Consider the following 12,504-nt stretch of genomic DNA (forward strand, 5'->3'; position numbering starts at 1 on the left):
ACACGTGGTGAGCAACCAAAACTAAACTAAATAGCATCAAAACTCCTAAAAATCGATTCTTACAAAATGGTTAGCCTCCAAAAATATTGAAAGACCCGTTTTTCAAAACACATATGCTTACACAAACAGAATGTCTAGTTCCATCCAAAAGAATCAACACAAACCTCGTAACCTCAGTTTTATCACCACAATCTGATCAGATCTATGCTTCAGAATCATTTACTTAACAAGGACGCAGTCCTTTTTAAGTTTTTGCATTTCTGTTTTTTATTCCCCTCATTTCAAAAGCAATAACTTTTTTATTTTTCTGTTGACACAGATATGTATGGGCTTGTTATCTGCTGGATAAATTATACTTATTATTTACAAAAGTACGAATTGTATAAGCATCGTTCTATTTTCTAATTATTTATTCATTTCACTGGTTTAAGATTTTTTTTTTTCTGTTGGTTATTTATATTGTGCAATGTCCTCTATGAATTCTATTTTTACACATTGTTCATAGCACTAACGTTAAAATTGCGTACCTCACATTATGTTATGTTTTATATATGTCATTTTAGTCAACATATTTGCATTCCTGAAACGCTTTGTCCATTCTAACTATACAATAAACACGGATTTTCAATCTGAGCAGTGCGGCTGTCTATACCTGGAATTTTTAAACATGTTTCCTCATTCACCAATGGAATACTAAATTGGATCCCAGGAGAAGCTGCAGCTCTATAAGAGGTGCTCCATTGCCATCCTCTAAGGAATTTCATTTTATTGTATTTTTATCTGTAGTGTATTCACATTCACCAGACGCAATAGCCTTATGGCACACTTATCTCTTCTTCTTACTTCCATGGTAATCCAGTCAGAACCTACTTTAGTGTAATAGAGTACATACTTGTACCTCCATGTAAACACTGCATTCAGACTTGAGACCCACTCGATTGGTTTTCCTATTGGGTTTTCTCTTGTATATATACATATACATTGTTCACACCTAACCACCGAACAATGCCAAGTACCTTTGACCACATTTGATTCAGGTTATTTTTATCATTTGAGTAGTGATATAATTCACTTCTCATTGTACATGTACGCTGTATATATACCGTTACCCTGTACTTGAATTCTGCATTAATGGTATATATTACTTAATATTATATAATAATGTTTCCAATTACCTTTTTGTATCTTATCTTGTTTGTTACAGTGACTGGGTTGAAGCGTAGAGGATTCATATAGAGTTGGTCAACATCTGCAAAGAGTTTATGTTCTCTTCACGTTTGCGTGGGTTTCCTCCGGGTCCTCTGGTTTCCTCCCACACTCGAAAACATACTGGTAGGTTGATTAGATTGTGAGCCCCATTGGGGACAGGGACTGCTCTGTGCTAGCTCTGTACAGCACTGCGTAATCTGTATGTGCTATATAAATAAAGAATTATTATTATTATCATTATTATTATTATTATAGAGTTGAATAACAGGATGGTGCAAAGAACTCTCTTTCTATTTCAGTGAAGGTCTTGTTGTGTTGGGAATTTTGTTACTTCACTGTGCTTTATTTAGATTTTACATACAGTCATAAGGAAATTAATGAACAGAACTTTATAGTTTTATGTCTTTTCAATTTAAAATCTTATAGCATAAACTTATGAAATCACATTGTGAAACCTTATGAAAATGGGCTGATAATAAAGCTACAAAATGCATTTAAAAGGGTATTCTCGTCTGGCATTGACATTCAGTTTCATTAATCTGCCATATATTAACATTTCTTCAATTAGATGTTATTAAAAAAAAATGTTCCTGTGTGAAGATAATTTCTCATAAATGTAGTCATGTTGTCCCTTAGAAAAGAGACTGTGTCCCTGGATATGGCCACTTCTGCTGGAGGGATTGCACAAAGAAAGATACGTTTTTTGTATATGAAATGTCCGGGAGTTACTGCAGGTCCCCAGCCGTCCTGTGGTAATGATTGCTGCATCCAGGAGGTCAGGCAGGACTCCATAGTGCATGTCTGGCCACTGCTGCCAGAGTGTGAGGTGGTCGTAACCAAGGAAGCCATCTCGTTTCTAAGGGGCGACATGGCTGCATTTATGAGAAATTATCTTCACACAGGAAAATTTTTTTTAATATCATCCAATTGAAGAAATGCTTATATATGGCAGATTAATGAAACTGAATGTAAATGACCAGATGAGAATACCCCTTTAAGTAAAAATAAATTACAGTATATACTTGAGTTTTTCAGCACAAAAAATGTATTGAAAAATACCAAACCCGGCTTTATAAAAAATAAACTTAGCACTCACCTTTCCAATGCCCTCCACAGGTCTTTTTGATTCCTGTGGGCTGGCAGGGACAGCTGTGTGAGCACTGGCCGGTCACACAATATGATGCCAGGCATCATTCTGTGTGCACGACCATCGCCCACATGCCCACACACACTTCACATGTAGGGGGAAGCTGTGGTCCCATTAATGGGTGGGGAGATGTGAGGCCTGTAGGGACATTACTGGGGGGTTGTGTGGACATTATTCAGGATGTTATGAGAGACATTTCTAGGGGGGCGATGGGGACATTACTAGGGGGCTGTGAGAACATTGCTGGAGGACTGTGAGGACATTACTGTGGTGCTGTGAGGATATTACTGGGGGTTATGAGGACATTGCTGGCTGGCTGTGGGGACATTACTAGGGGGCTGTGAGGACATTACTGGGGGGCTGTGAGGACATTACTGGGGGCTATGAGAACATTGCTGGTGGCTATGAGGACATTGCTTGGTGGATGTGAGGACATTACTGGGGAGCTGTGAGGATATTATTAGGAGGGGTTGTGAGGACATTACAGGGGGGGGGGGGGCGGTGAGAACATTATTGGAGGGGTTACGGAGGAATTACTGTGAGGCTGTGGGTACATTAGAGGGGCAAGGATGACATAATTTACCAGGGGGGATCACTGGAATGTGGATATCCTAACTTACGGGGGACTGTGAGGACATTACTTGCTGTGGGGGACATTACTTGGGGGATATTATTTACTGAGGACTGTGGGGAAGTTACTTATTTAGTGCAGGGGGACTATTCAGTGTGGGGTTATTTTAGTTCTGGGAATTAGGTGGGGGCTTCTTTAACTGGGTATTAGAAAGGGGCCATTAAGTATAGGGGTGTAGAAGTGGCATTATTCAGCATAGGTGACATTGAAGTGGAATTAGTAGAGGCCACAAGTATGAAGTGTAGGTTTCTATTATTGTATGTTTGGCCTCATTTGGGGAACATTATTTCACCTGTGTTCTCTGTAGCTGAAAATGTACAGTTATTTATGGTGCAAGCACATGTGAGGTGGGTTATGTACAGGAGTGGACACTAATGAAAATTTTGTACATATGCACTGGGGTCTGTGCCCTGGATATTTTATGACACTAGCAACGCCCCTGCTAGAGTATATATGGCAATTTCTCAATTACAATGTAAGATAACTACATTCTGTACCAAGGAATAGTTCACATGTGATTTAGCAGCTGATTTGAAAGTGGGGTAAATAAACCAACACTAATACCTAAACTGTTTATTTTTTTCTCATGCACATAGAAATATTATGGACCTCATAATTAAGAATTCACTTCATATTTCAGTAGTTTGAGTACACATCCAAATTTAATATCTTTTGGTTTGACATTTACCAAATCTTATGACTTGTGATTAGTGATAAGAGAATCTGTCAGGGTTCAGGTTCGTCAAGTTCAGATGAACTTGAGGAAAAACTTTAATTCGTGAACTTGGACTTGACCGCTCTTGTCCCCAAACCAGAATCCCATTGAAATCCTTTGGGAAACACATATTAACACTCAAAATGGCTGTGAAATGGGGGTAGCAAGTGGTAGAGGGATGCAAAATGAGCCAATAACAGGGCAATTGCTTGCCACAATTGGGCTAGAGAAAGAAGAAGATAAAAATTGAAATAAACAAAGAAATGGTTCAAAAAAATAAAACATAATAAAATGCTGTTAACCCCTTAACGCTCTGCGCCGTAGCTCTACGGCGCAGAGGTATAAGGGATGTGTGAAGAGGGCTCACGGGCTGAGTCCTCTTCATACAAAGGTGGGGGTTTTTGCATTTTGCAGAAAACCCCCACCGCTAATAACCGCGGTCGGTGCTTGGACCGATCGCGGCTATTAACCCTCTCAACGCCGCCGGCAAAGTCGCCATCTTTTTTACGATCGCCGCGCCCCCGAACGTCATCGGGGGGCGGCGATCGGTTACCATGGTAGCCTCGGGTCTTCTTTTGAAAAATGCCATATATTGCAATACAGAAGTATTGCAGTATATGGTAGGAGCGATCTGACCATCTAGGGTTAATGTACCCTAGATGGTCTAAAAAATAGTGGAAAAAAAAAGAAAAAAAAAGTTTAAAAAAAAAAAATTAATAAAATATAAAAAATTCAAATCACCCCCCTTTCCCTAGAACGGATATAAAACATAATAAACAGTAAAAATCACAAACATATTAGGTATCGCCGCGTCCCAAAATGCCCGATCTATCAAAATATAAAAACGGTTACGGGTGGCGGTGACCTCCGAGGCGGGAAATGGCGCCCAAATGTCCGAAATGCGACTTTTACACCTTTTTACATAACATAAAAAATGAAATAAAAAATTATCAAAATGTCGCACAGACCTCAAAATGGTAGCAATGAAAATTTTGCATCATTTCTCAAAAAATGACACCTCAAACAGCTTTGTGCGCCAAAGTATGAAAAAGTTATTAGCGTCAGAAGATGGCAAAAATTTTTTTCTTTTTTGTACACATTCGTTTAATTTTTGAAAATGTATTAACCCCTTAAGGACGCAGCCATTTTACAGCTTAAGGTTCAGCCCCATTTTTTGGATTCTGACTTGCGTCACTTTATATGGTTATAACTTTTGAACACTGTTACTTATCAAAGCGATTCTGAGATTGTTTTTTCCCACATGTTGTACTTCATTTTAGTGGTAAATGTTGGCTGATAAGTTTTGTGTTTATTTTCCAAAAAAAGAAAAAATGATGAATTTTTTGAAAAATCTCACTTTTTTGAAATTCAAAATCATTACATTTTCAGGTAGATAGATTTACCACCTAAATAAGTTGCTGCATAACATTTCCCATGTGTCTACTTTACATTTTCATAATTTTTGAAATGTCTGGATAATATATTTTGATGTCGCTCGGCTTACAAATCGAATAGCGATTTTCCGTATTTTCAGAATTTACTCTTTTGCGGATAAATACAGTTTTGAATGAAATGTTACATATTTAGTATCAAAACCCCAGTATATAATTAACCCATTTTCAAATCTGCACCCCTCAAACTATCAGAAACAGCTTTTAGGAAGATTGTTAACCCCTTGAGATCTTCATAGTAATTGAATCAAAATGGAGGTGAAATTTAAATTGGTCAAATTGTTCCGGTTATATGCTCATTTAGCCCTAAAATTTACACATTTCCAAAAGATAAAAATAGAAAACCCACCATACAATTTGTTCTGCAATTTCTCCCGAGTGCAGAGACCCCCCACATGTGGACGTTACTTGTTTTATGGGTACACAGCGAGGCGCAGAATGGAAGGAGGGACCTGCAGCTGCCAGGATTTTAGTTTCCTCTTTGGTCCCTTTTGTAGGCTATAAATTTTCGCTTTTTCGTTATTGGGGCCATGTGCTGGCATTTTTTTTTGCGGGATGAGATGCTTTTTCCAGTGTTGCCATTTTGGGGTTGGTATCACCTATTGTTGAAAATTTAGGAACTCGTTTTTGAGGGTATGAGTTGAAAAGCATCAATTCTGTACTGGATTTTTGACTTTTTTTTTTTGTGTTCACCGTTTAGCCTAATAATCATGTTAGCTTTATTCTATGGGACGATACGATTACGGGGATAGCAGACTTGAATATATTTTCTTACATTTTACTAAATTTGTCAAATAAAACCGTAATGTGGGAAAAAATCTATCATTTTTGCATTGCCGTCTTCCAAGTGGCATAACATTTTTACTTTTTTGACTTGGGAGCTGGTTGATGGCTTGTTTTTTGCGGGACATGCTGTACTTCGCAGCAGTATCATTATGGAGTACATATATTTTTTGATCACTTTTGATGGCATTTTTTGTAAGATTGAATAGGTAAAAATGTTAATTTTTGGTGGGTTTTCAATAGTTTTTTTTAACGGCGTTCATCGTACGGGTTCAATAATGATTTACTTGTATTCTACGGGTTGTTACGGACGCGGTGATACTATATATGTGGGGTTTTTGTTATGATTTAGACTTTTTTGGGGTTATATGTCTCTTTATATGTTATGGGGCTTATGGGCATTTTTATTGATTTATTACTTTATTTTTTATTGAATAACATTTTTTTTTTTACTTTTTCACTTTTTCCACCATGGGAAATGACCAAGCAATCATCATGATAATACTCTGCAATAATCATGTATTGCAGGGTATTATCAGTGTTAGCCTATGCGCTTGCATAGGCTGGCACTATGCCAGTAAGATGACGTCACAGACGCCATCTTACTGGCAGTGCCTGCAGGCAGTGCTGGGGACCAGATCGGACCCCAGCACTTCCATAGCAGCGATCGGCGTCCCCCGAAAACGATTCGGGGGGGCCGATCGTGGTGGAAAGACCCCCAGAGGCATGTTAGATGCCGCAGTCGTGCTGACCGCGGCATTTAACGGGTTACACACCCGCGATCGGAGCCCACTCCGACCGCGGGTGTTACACTGGGGTGCCGGCTATTAGTTACAGCCGGCACCCCGTGTTTCCCGATGCCGGTTCGGCTCTGATCCAGAGCCGAAGCCGGCATAAGCGCCGTGGCGGATATAAGCGCCGTGGCGGATATATCCGCCACTGAGCGCTAAGTCACTGCGCTCCGTGGCGGATATATCCGCCACGGAGCGTGAAGGGGTTAAAACACAATAAAACCTATATAAATTTGGTATCACCACGATCGCACCGAACCAAAGAATAAAGTAGGTGTGCTATTTGGAGCGAAGAGTGAAAGTCGTAAAAACTGAGCCCACAAGAACGTGACGCCACATGCGGTTTTTTTTCAATTTTTCCAAATTTGTAATTTTTTTTCAGCTTCGCAGTACACAGCATGTTAAAATAAATAACATTACGGGAAAGTAAAATTTGTTACGCACAAAATAAGCCCTCACACAGGTCTGTACACGGAAAAATGAAAAAGTTATGGATTTTTGAAGTTGGAGGGCGAGAAATGAGCCAAAAAACCCTGCGTCCTTAAGGGGTTAATGTACCGGGCTAGTAGACAGTACGAACATATTTTTATTTCTTTGTTACTTGACCAAAACCTATGTATAACATCAACCTAACCATCACTATATCTAACTTCAATAATATTCCTTTCCTCCTAGACTATGTTATCTTTTCATCCTTTAGTATTTACTATCAATTATGCGCATGGTCTTCCATGTGCATACAGGGTTGCCACTAGGAATTTTGAGGCCTCTGACTGGAAGATTTTTGTATCCTCCCCACCGGTATCCATTCCCACATTGATACATAACATTGTATACACAATTTTTGGTTTGAACATAGCATTTTTTAAGTCATAACAATCTAGACAGGATAGGACTTTTGACAGGACCCTACTCTACTGCATGTGCTTACTCAGTATATAGATAACCCCTGCACATGCGCACTTAGTAAATAGATAGCCCCTGCATGTGCCCACTCAGTATATAGATATCACCTGCATGCGTCCACCTGGATATATATAGACCCACCATGTGCCCACTCAGTATATAAACAGCCCCAGCACATGTCCACTCAGTATATAAACAGCCCCAGCATGTGCCCACACAGAATAGAGATACGGTATGAGTCCAAGCCGGAAGAGTAGAAGATGGAGCTGCGGCAATGGCGAGAAGAAGCCGAAAGGTGAGAATAGATTTTCTTTTTTTTCAGACTGATAGGGCCCGGGAGAGGTGTTGGTTAGTGGGTACTGTTAGCCCCATGGGGCCCCCTTTTGATTGGAAAACAGGGGGGCCCTTGAACACAGTCCCACTAGACCCCCTATGATGTCTGCCCGGTGTGCATATATCATCTATTGAGAAGGCTTGTGGTCTGAAAAGGTCCTGTGTGATCCTATTGTAACTATCTGTACTTTTACATTTGCTATGGAATTTTTGTTAATGTTTACTATAAAATTGTATTTAAATGAAATATAGGTTGAAATAGAAAAAATACAGCAAGGGGAAAACAGTTTCATTACAGCTACTTCTCTGATAGAAAACACTATGGGGCAGATTTACTTACCCGGTCCGTTCGCGATCCAGCGGCGTGTTCTCTGTGGTGGATTCGGGTCCGGCTGGGATTCATCAAGGTAGTTCCTCCACCGTCCACCAGGTGGCGCTGCTGCGCTGAAAAGCATCCGAATGCCCTGAAATTCACCGAGCCGGACCAAGTGAATGTAAGCGCGTCCCAAGCGACACTTTTATTGTTTTAAATGCGGCGGTTTTTCCGAATCAGCCGGGTTTCCGCTCGGCCACGCGCCCCGATTTCCGTCGCGTGCATGCCAGCGCCGATGCCCCACAATCTGATCACGTGCGCCAAAATCCTGGGGCAATTCAGGGAAAATCGGCGCAAATCAGAAATATTCGGGTAACATGTCGGGAAAACGAGAATCGGGCCCTTAGTAAATGACCCCCTATGGCTGGGTATCCAGACGCAGTTATCTTCTCCGCAAGTCAAGTTCTGCAAAAAATGCATTATGTGCAGTGGCGCAAGATCTTCATTAATTTGGCGCACCCTGTACACACAAAACATGCATATATAGAGTGCACCAGTTTTTTTCTGCCTAAGGGGCGTGCACCGCAATTATATCAGACTTGTTGGCATAAATGTGTCGGCCGCTGTGAATGCAACTGAAACAGCACTTCAGGTGCAGAGTATTGTGTCGTTTTGCACATATTGCCGGCCCGACAGAATACTGGTGTAAATGCTACATAAATACATGTGCAAGCAGTTACCACATGTATTTATGTGTTAACAGCAGACCAATTAATAAATAATGTCTGCAACTGGGGAAGGGTTTGGTGGATGGGCCAAGTAATCTCAGCTAGGAGAATCCTCATACAGCAGTAGTGACTGCTCCATGACTTGTGGCTGAGATGGCTTTAATGTTTTCATGGATGGTGAGGTAGATGGCTCTGCACTTTCTACATTTTAAGCATGATAAAGATAATGGGGCACATTTACTTACCCGGTCCATTCGCGTTCCAGCGGCGGCTTCTCGGATCTTCCGGCGATTCATGAAGGTCCTGCGCCCAATGTCCACCAGGTGTCGCTGCTGCGCCGAGGTCCGCCGAGTTGCATCTGAGTTCACTGATCTCTTCCTGGTGCATGTGAGTATGGCCTGTGCGACCAATTTTTTGTTTTAAATGCGGCGGGTTTTCCGAATCCATCGGGTTTTCGTTCGCCCACGCCCCCCGATTTCCGTCGCGTGCATGCCAGCGCCGATACGCCACAATCCGATCGCATGCGGCAAAAACCTGGGGCAATTCAGGGAAAATCGACGCAAATCGGAAATATTCGGGTAACACGTCGGGAAAACGAGAATCGGGCCCTTAGTAAATGACCCCCAATAAGTTGGGCGTTGAGACACCGTCTGACTTGTAAATGATCAATTCCTTAACTTGTTTGGCCTATTATTGTAGAAGATGGAACATGACCTTTCCTTGCTGCACCAGCTCCATCTTCTCAGCAGCATATTTGTCTCTTCATTTCTACTTTCCTAATTTTTGGAAAGTGCAGTTCTGCAGACTGCACTTAGTATATAGATGGAGTTAACATGAACACAGCAAGTTAGGAAGGCATGGATGCAGTTATAACTCACAACTGAGTGATGTTCAGCTTCAGGCTCAGGTACCTGAAACCTGCAAAACCAGAACCCCATAGGTCCATGCAAGATTTTGTGGCTTTGGGTCCCATAACCTGAAACCAGACCTTATCAAGAAGTTAGGTTTGGGTTTGGGGTTTGTGCAAATTTAGAAAATCTGATTGATGTGCTGCCGATCAACCAGCCTGTAGCCTCTAACAGTCCACAACCATGGCACTCAAGAAGGGTAAAGCTTTATAAAATATATTCCCAGCTATTCAAAGTATAAACATATTAAAACTTAACAGCTGGAGACACATGAGAGTTTTATCCTGTGGGTAAAGGACTTTTGATTATATTTTCAAAGGTCCTTCATATTAGGGGAACATAGCTTTTAAATTTGGGTGTAATTAACAAATGGGCTATGGGACTGGTTATGAAGTCAGGACCATGTGATCACCCCTTTATCATCAAAAGTTCTGTTGGGCCACAATGAAACATAAGAAAATAGAAAGAGAGGAGAGTAACATGCTGTGTTACAAGAAGTGAGAAAGATGCGGCATAAGTCCATATAAAGGACTTCATTATGATGGCATTCAACTCCTGCCCTCCATATACTGGATCCAAGCACTCAGCTCCAGTAGTCTATATAAATGTATATAAATGTCTCCCTAATTGTTACGGTTACACCCACGATCCTCGGTACGGATTGAGGGTGTACCCGTGCCTGCTGCCATGTTCCCACTCCCCAAGCTCTCACTTATCTCTCCTGGTTCAGGCCTGCACTCTTGCTCCCAGCAAGTAGGCCACATGCTTCTTCCATGCAGTCGCGTGCTCCTGCCACTACAGGGGGCGCGCGCAGACTTCTCCCAGCCTTAAAGGGCCAGTGTCCTCCTTATTGGCTCTGGCATTCCTGGCTCGGCTATATAGCCTGGCGACTCCCAGCATCCCCTGCCGGATCTTCAGCTCATTCTTCTGAGGAGAAAGCTTTCCTGAGCGTTTCCAGACACCTCCAAGTTCCCATGTTCCTGGTTTCCTGTGTTCCCTTGTTACGTGGTATCCTGTGGCGGTCCTGTTATCCTGTGGCGCTCCGGTAATCCAGCAGCCATCTGTGGTCCTGCCAGCCATCCGAGGTCCTGCCAGTCATCCGTGGTCCTGCCAGCCATCCGTGGTCCTGCCAGCCATCCGTGGTCCTGCCTGCCATCCGTGGTCCCCGTGTCCCTACCTTGGCTGCCACCACAGGCCTAGTCGCACCCGTGGAGCGACCTGGTGACTCCTGCCACAGCAAGATCACTTAGACTCCGCTCCCGGGTGCGGCTAAAGTTGTTATCTCCCGCGGTGGTCCAAGGAGTCCACTGTTTATCCCCCGAGATTGTGACAGTAAGATCCGGCCATGGACTCTGCCAAGGTCTTGTATCCTGCAAAAGCCATGGACTGTGTCGAGGATCCGTACCTGCTACTGGGTGACCTCCCTAGCACCATCGCCCGGCAGTCCCAAGAGATTGCTGTCCAAAAGGAACTCTTGGACAAACTTGCTGCCACTCTTCGGATGATTGCCTGCAGCAGGCTTCCACGACTCCTCCCTTTGCTTCAGTCACCTGGCAATATTTTTTGGCAGTAGAGAAGACTGGACCCGAAAATTTTTTGCCAGACAAATTTGATGACAACCCCAAATTGTGCTGGAGATTTATTTCCCAGTGCTCGCAGCACCTTGAACTGTTATCCTCCCAGTACCATACCGAATGCTCTAAGGTGGCATTCATCTACTGTCTCCTCTCTGGAGAGGCTCTGGCCTGGGATACCCCTCTATTGGATAGTGGTGACCCGGACATGGTCTCCATACCAGATTCCTGGCAAAAATCCGGTCCAGGTTTTAACCATCTCAAGTTTGGCTACCTCGCCTGTCCAGCTTGGTCCCGGGGTCCCCAGTGTCTCCATTGGCTCCCAGGGCTGCTCCAGTGACTCCGCAGCTTCCCGCAGCTGCTCCAGCAGCGCCCAAGCCTTCGCAGCTTCCCAGAGCTGCTCCAGCGACGCCCAGGCCTCCGCAGCTTCCCAGAGCTGCTCCAGTGTCTCCGCAGCTTCCTGCAGCAGCTCTAGTATCTCTGCAGCATCCCAGAGCTGCTCCAGCGGTGCCCAAGCCTTCTCAGCTTCCCAGAGCTGCTCCAGTGTCTCCGCAGCTTCCCACAGCTGCTCCAGTGTCTCCGCAGCCTCCCGCAGCTGCTCCAGTGTCTCCGCAGCCTCCCGCAGCTGCTCCGGTGTCTCCGAAGCTTCCCGCAGCTGCTCCAGTGTCTCTGCAGCTTCCCGCAGCTGCTCCAGTGTCTCCGCAGCTTCCCGCAGCTGCTCCCAAGCTTTCGCAGCTTCCCAGAGCTGCTCCAGTAGCTCCGCAGCTCCCCGCAGCTGTTTCAGTGGCTCCGCAGCTCCCCGCAGCTGTTCCAGTGGCTCCGCAGCTCTGGGTGCAGCTAAGGTTGTTATCTCCCGCGGTGGTCCAAGGAGTCCAGTGTTTATCCCCCGAGATTGTGACACTAATACTGGCAGCTACATGGGAACTTGTGGTTGGGCTACAAGTGTCTGCGGGTTTGACTAACTACTCAACAACAGCTACTAAATATGCAACAAAGACACCCAATGTTTTTCATT

Source organism: Engystomops pustulosus, chromosome 2 (assembly GCF_040894005.1).
Source record: "Engystomops pustulosus chromosome 2, aEngPut4.maternal, whole genome shotgun sequence".
Classification (NCBI taxonomy): domain Eukaryota; kingdom Metazoa; phylum Chordata; class Amphibia; order Anura; family Leptodactylidae; genus Engystomops; species Engystomops pustulosus.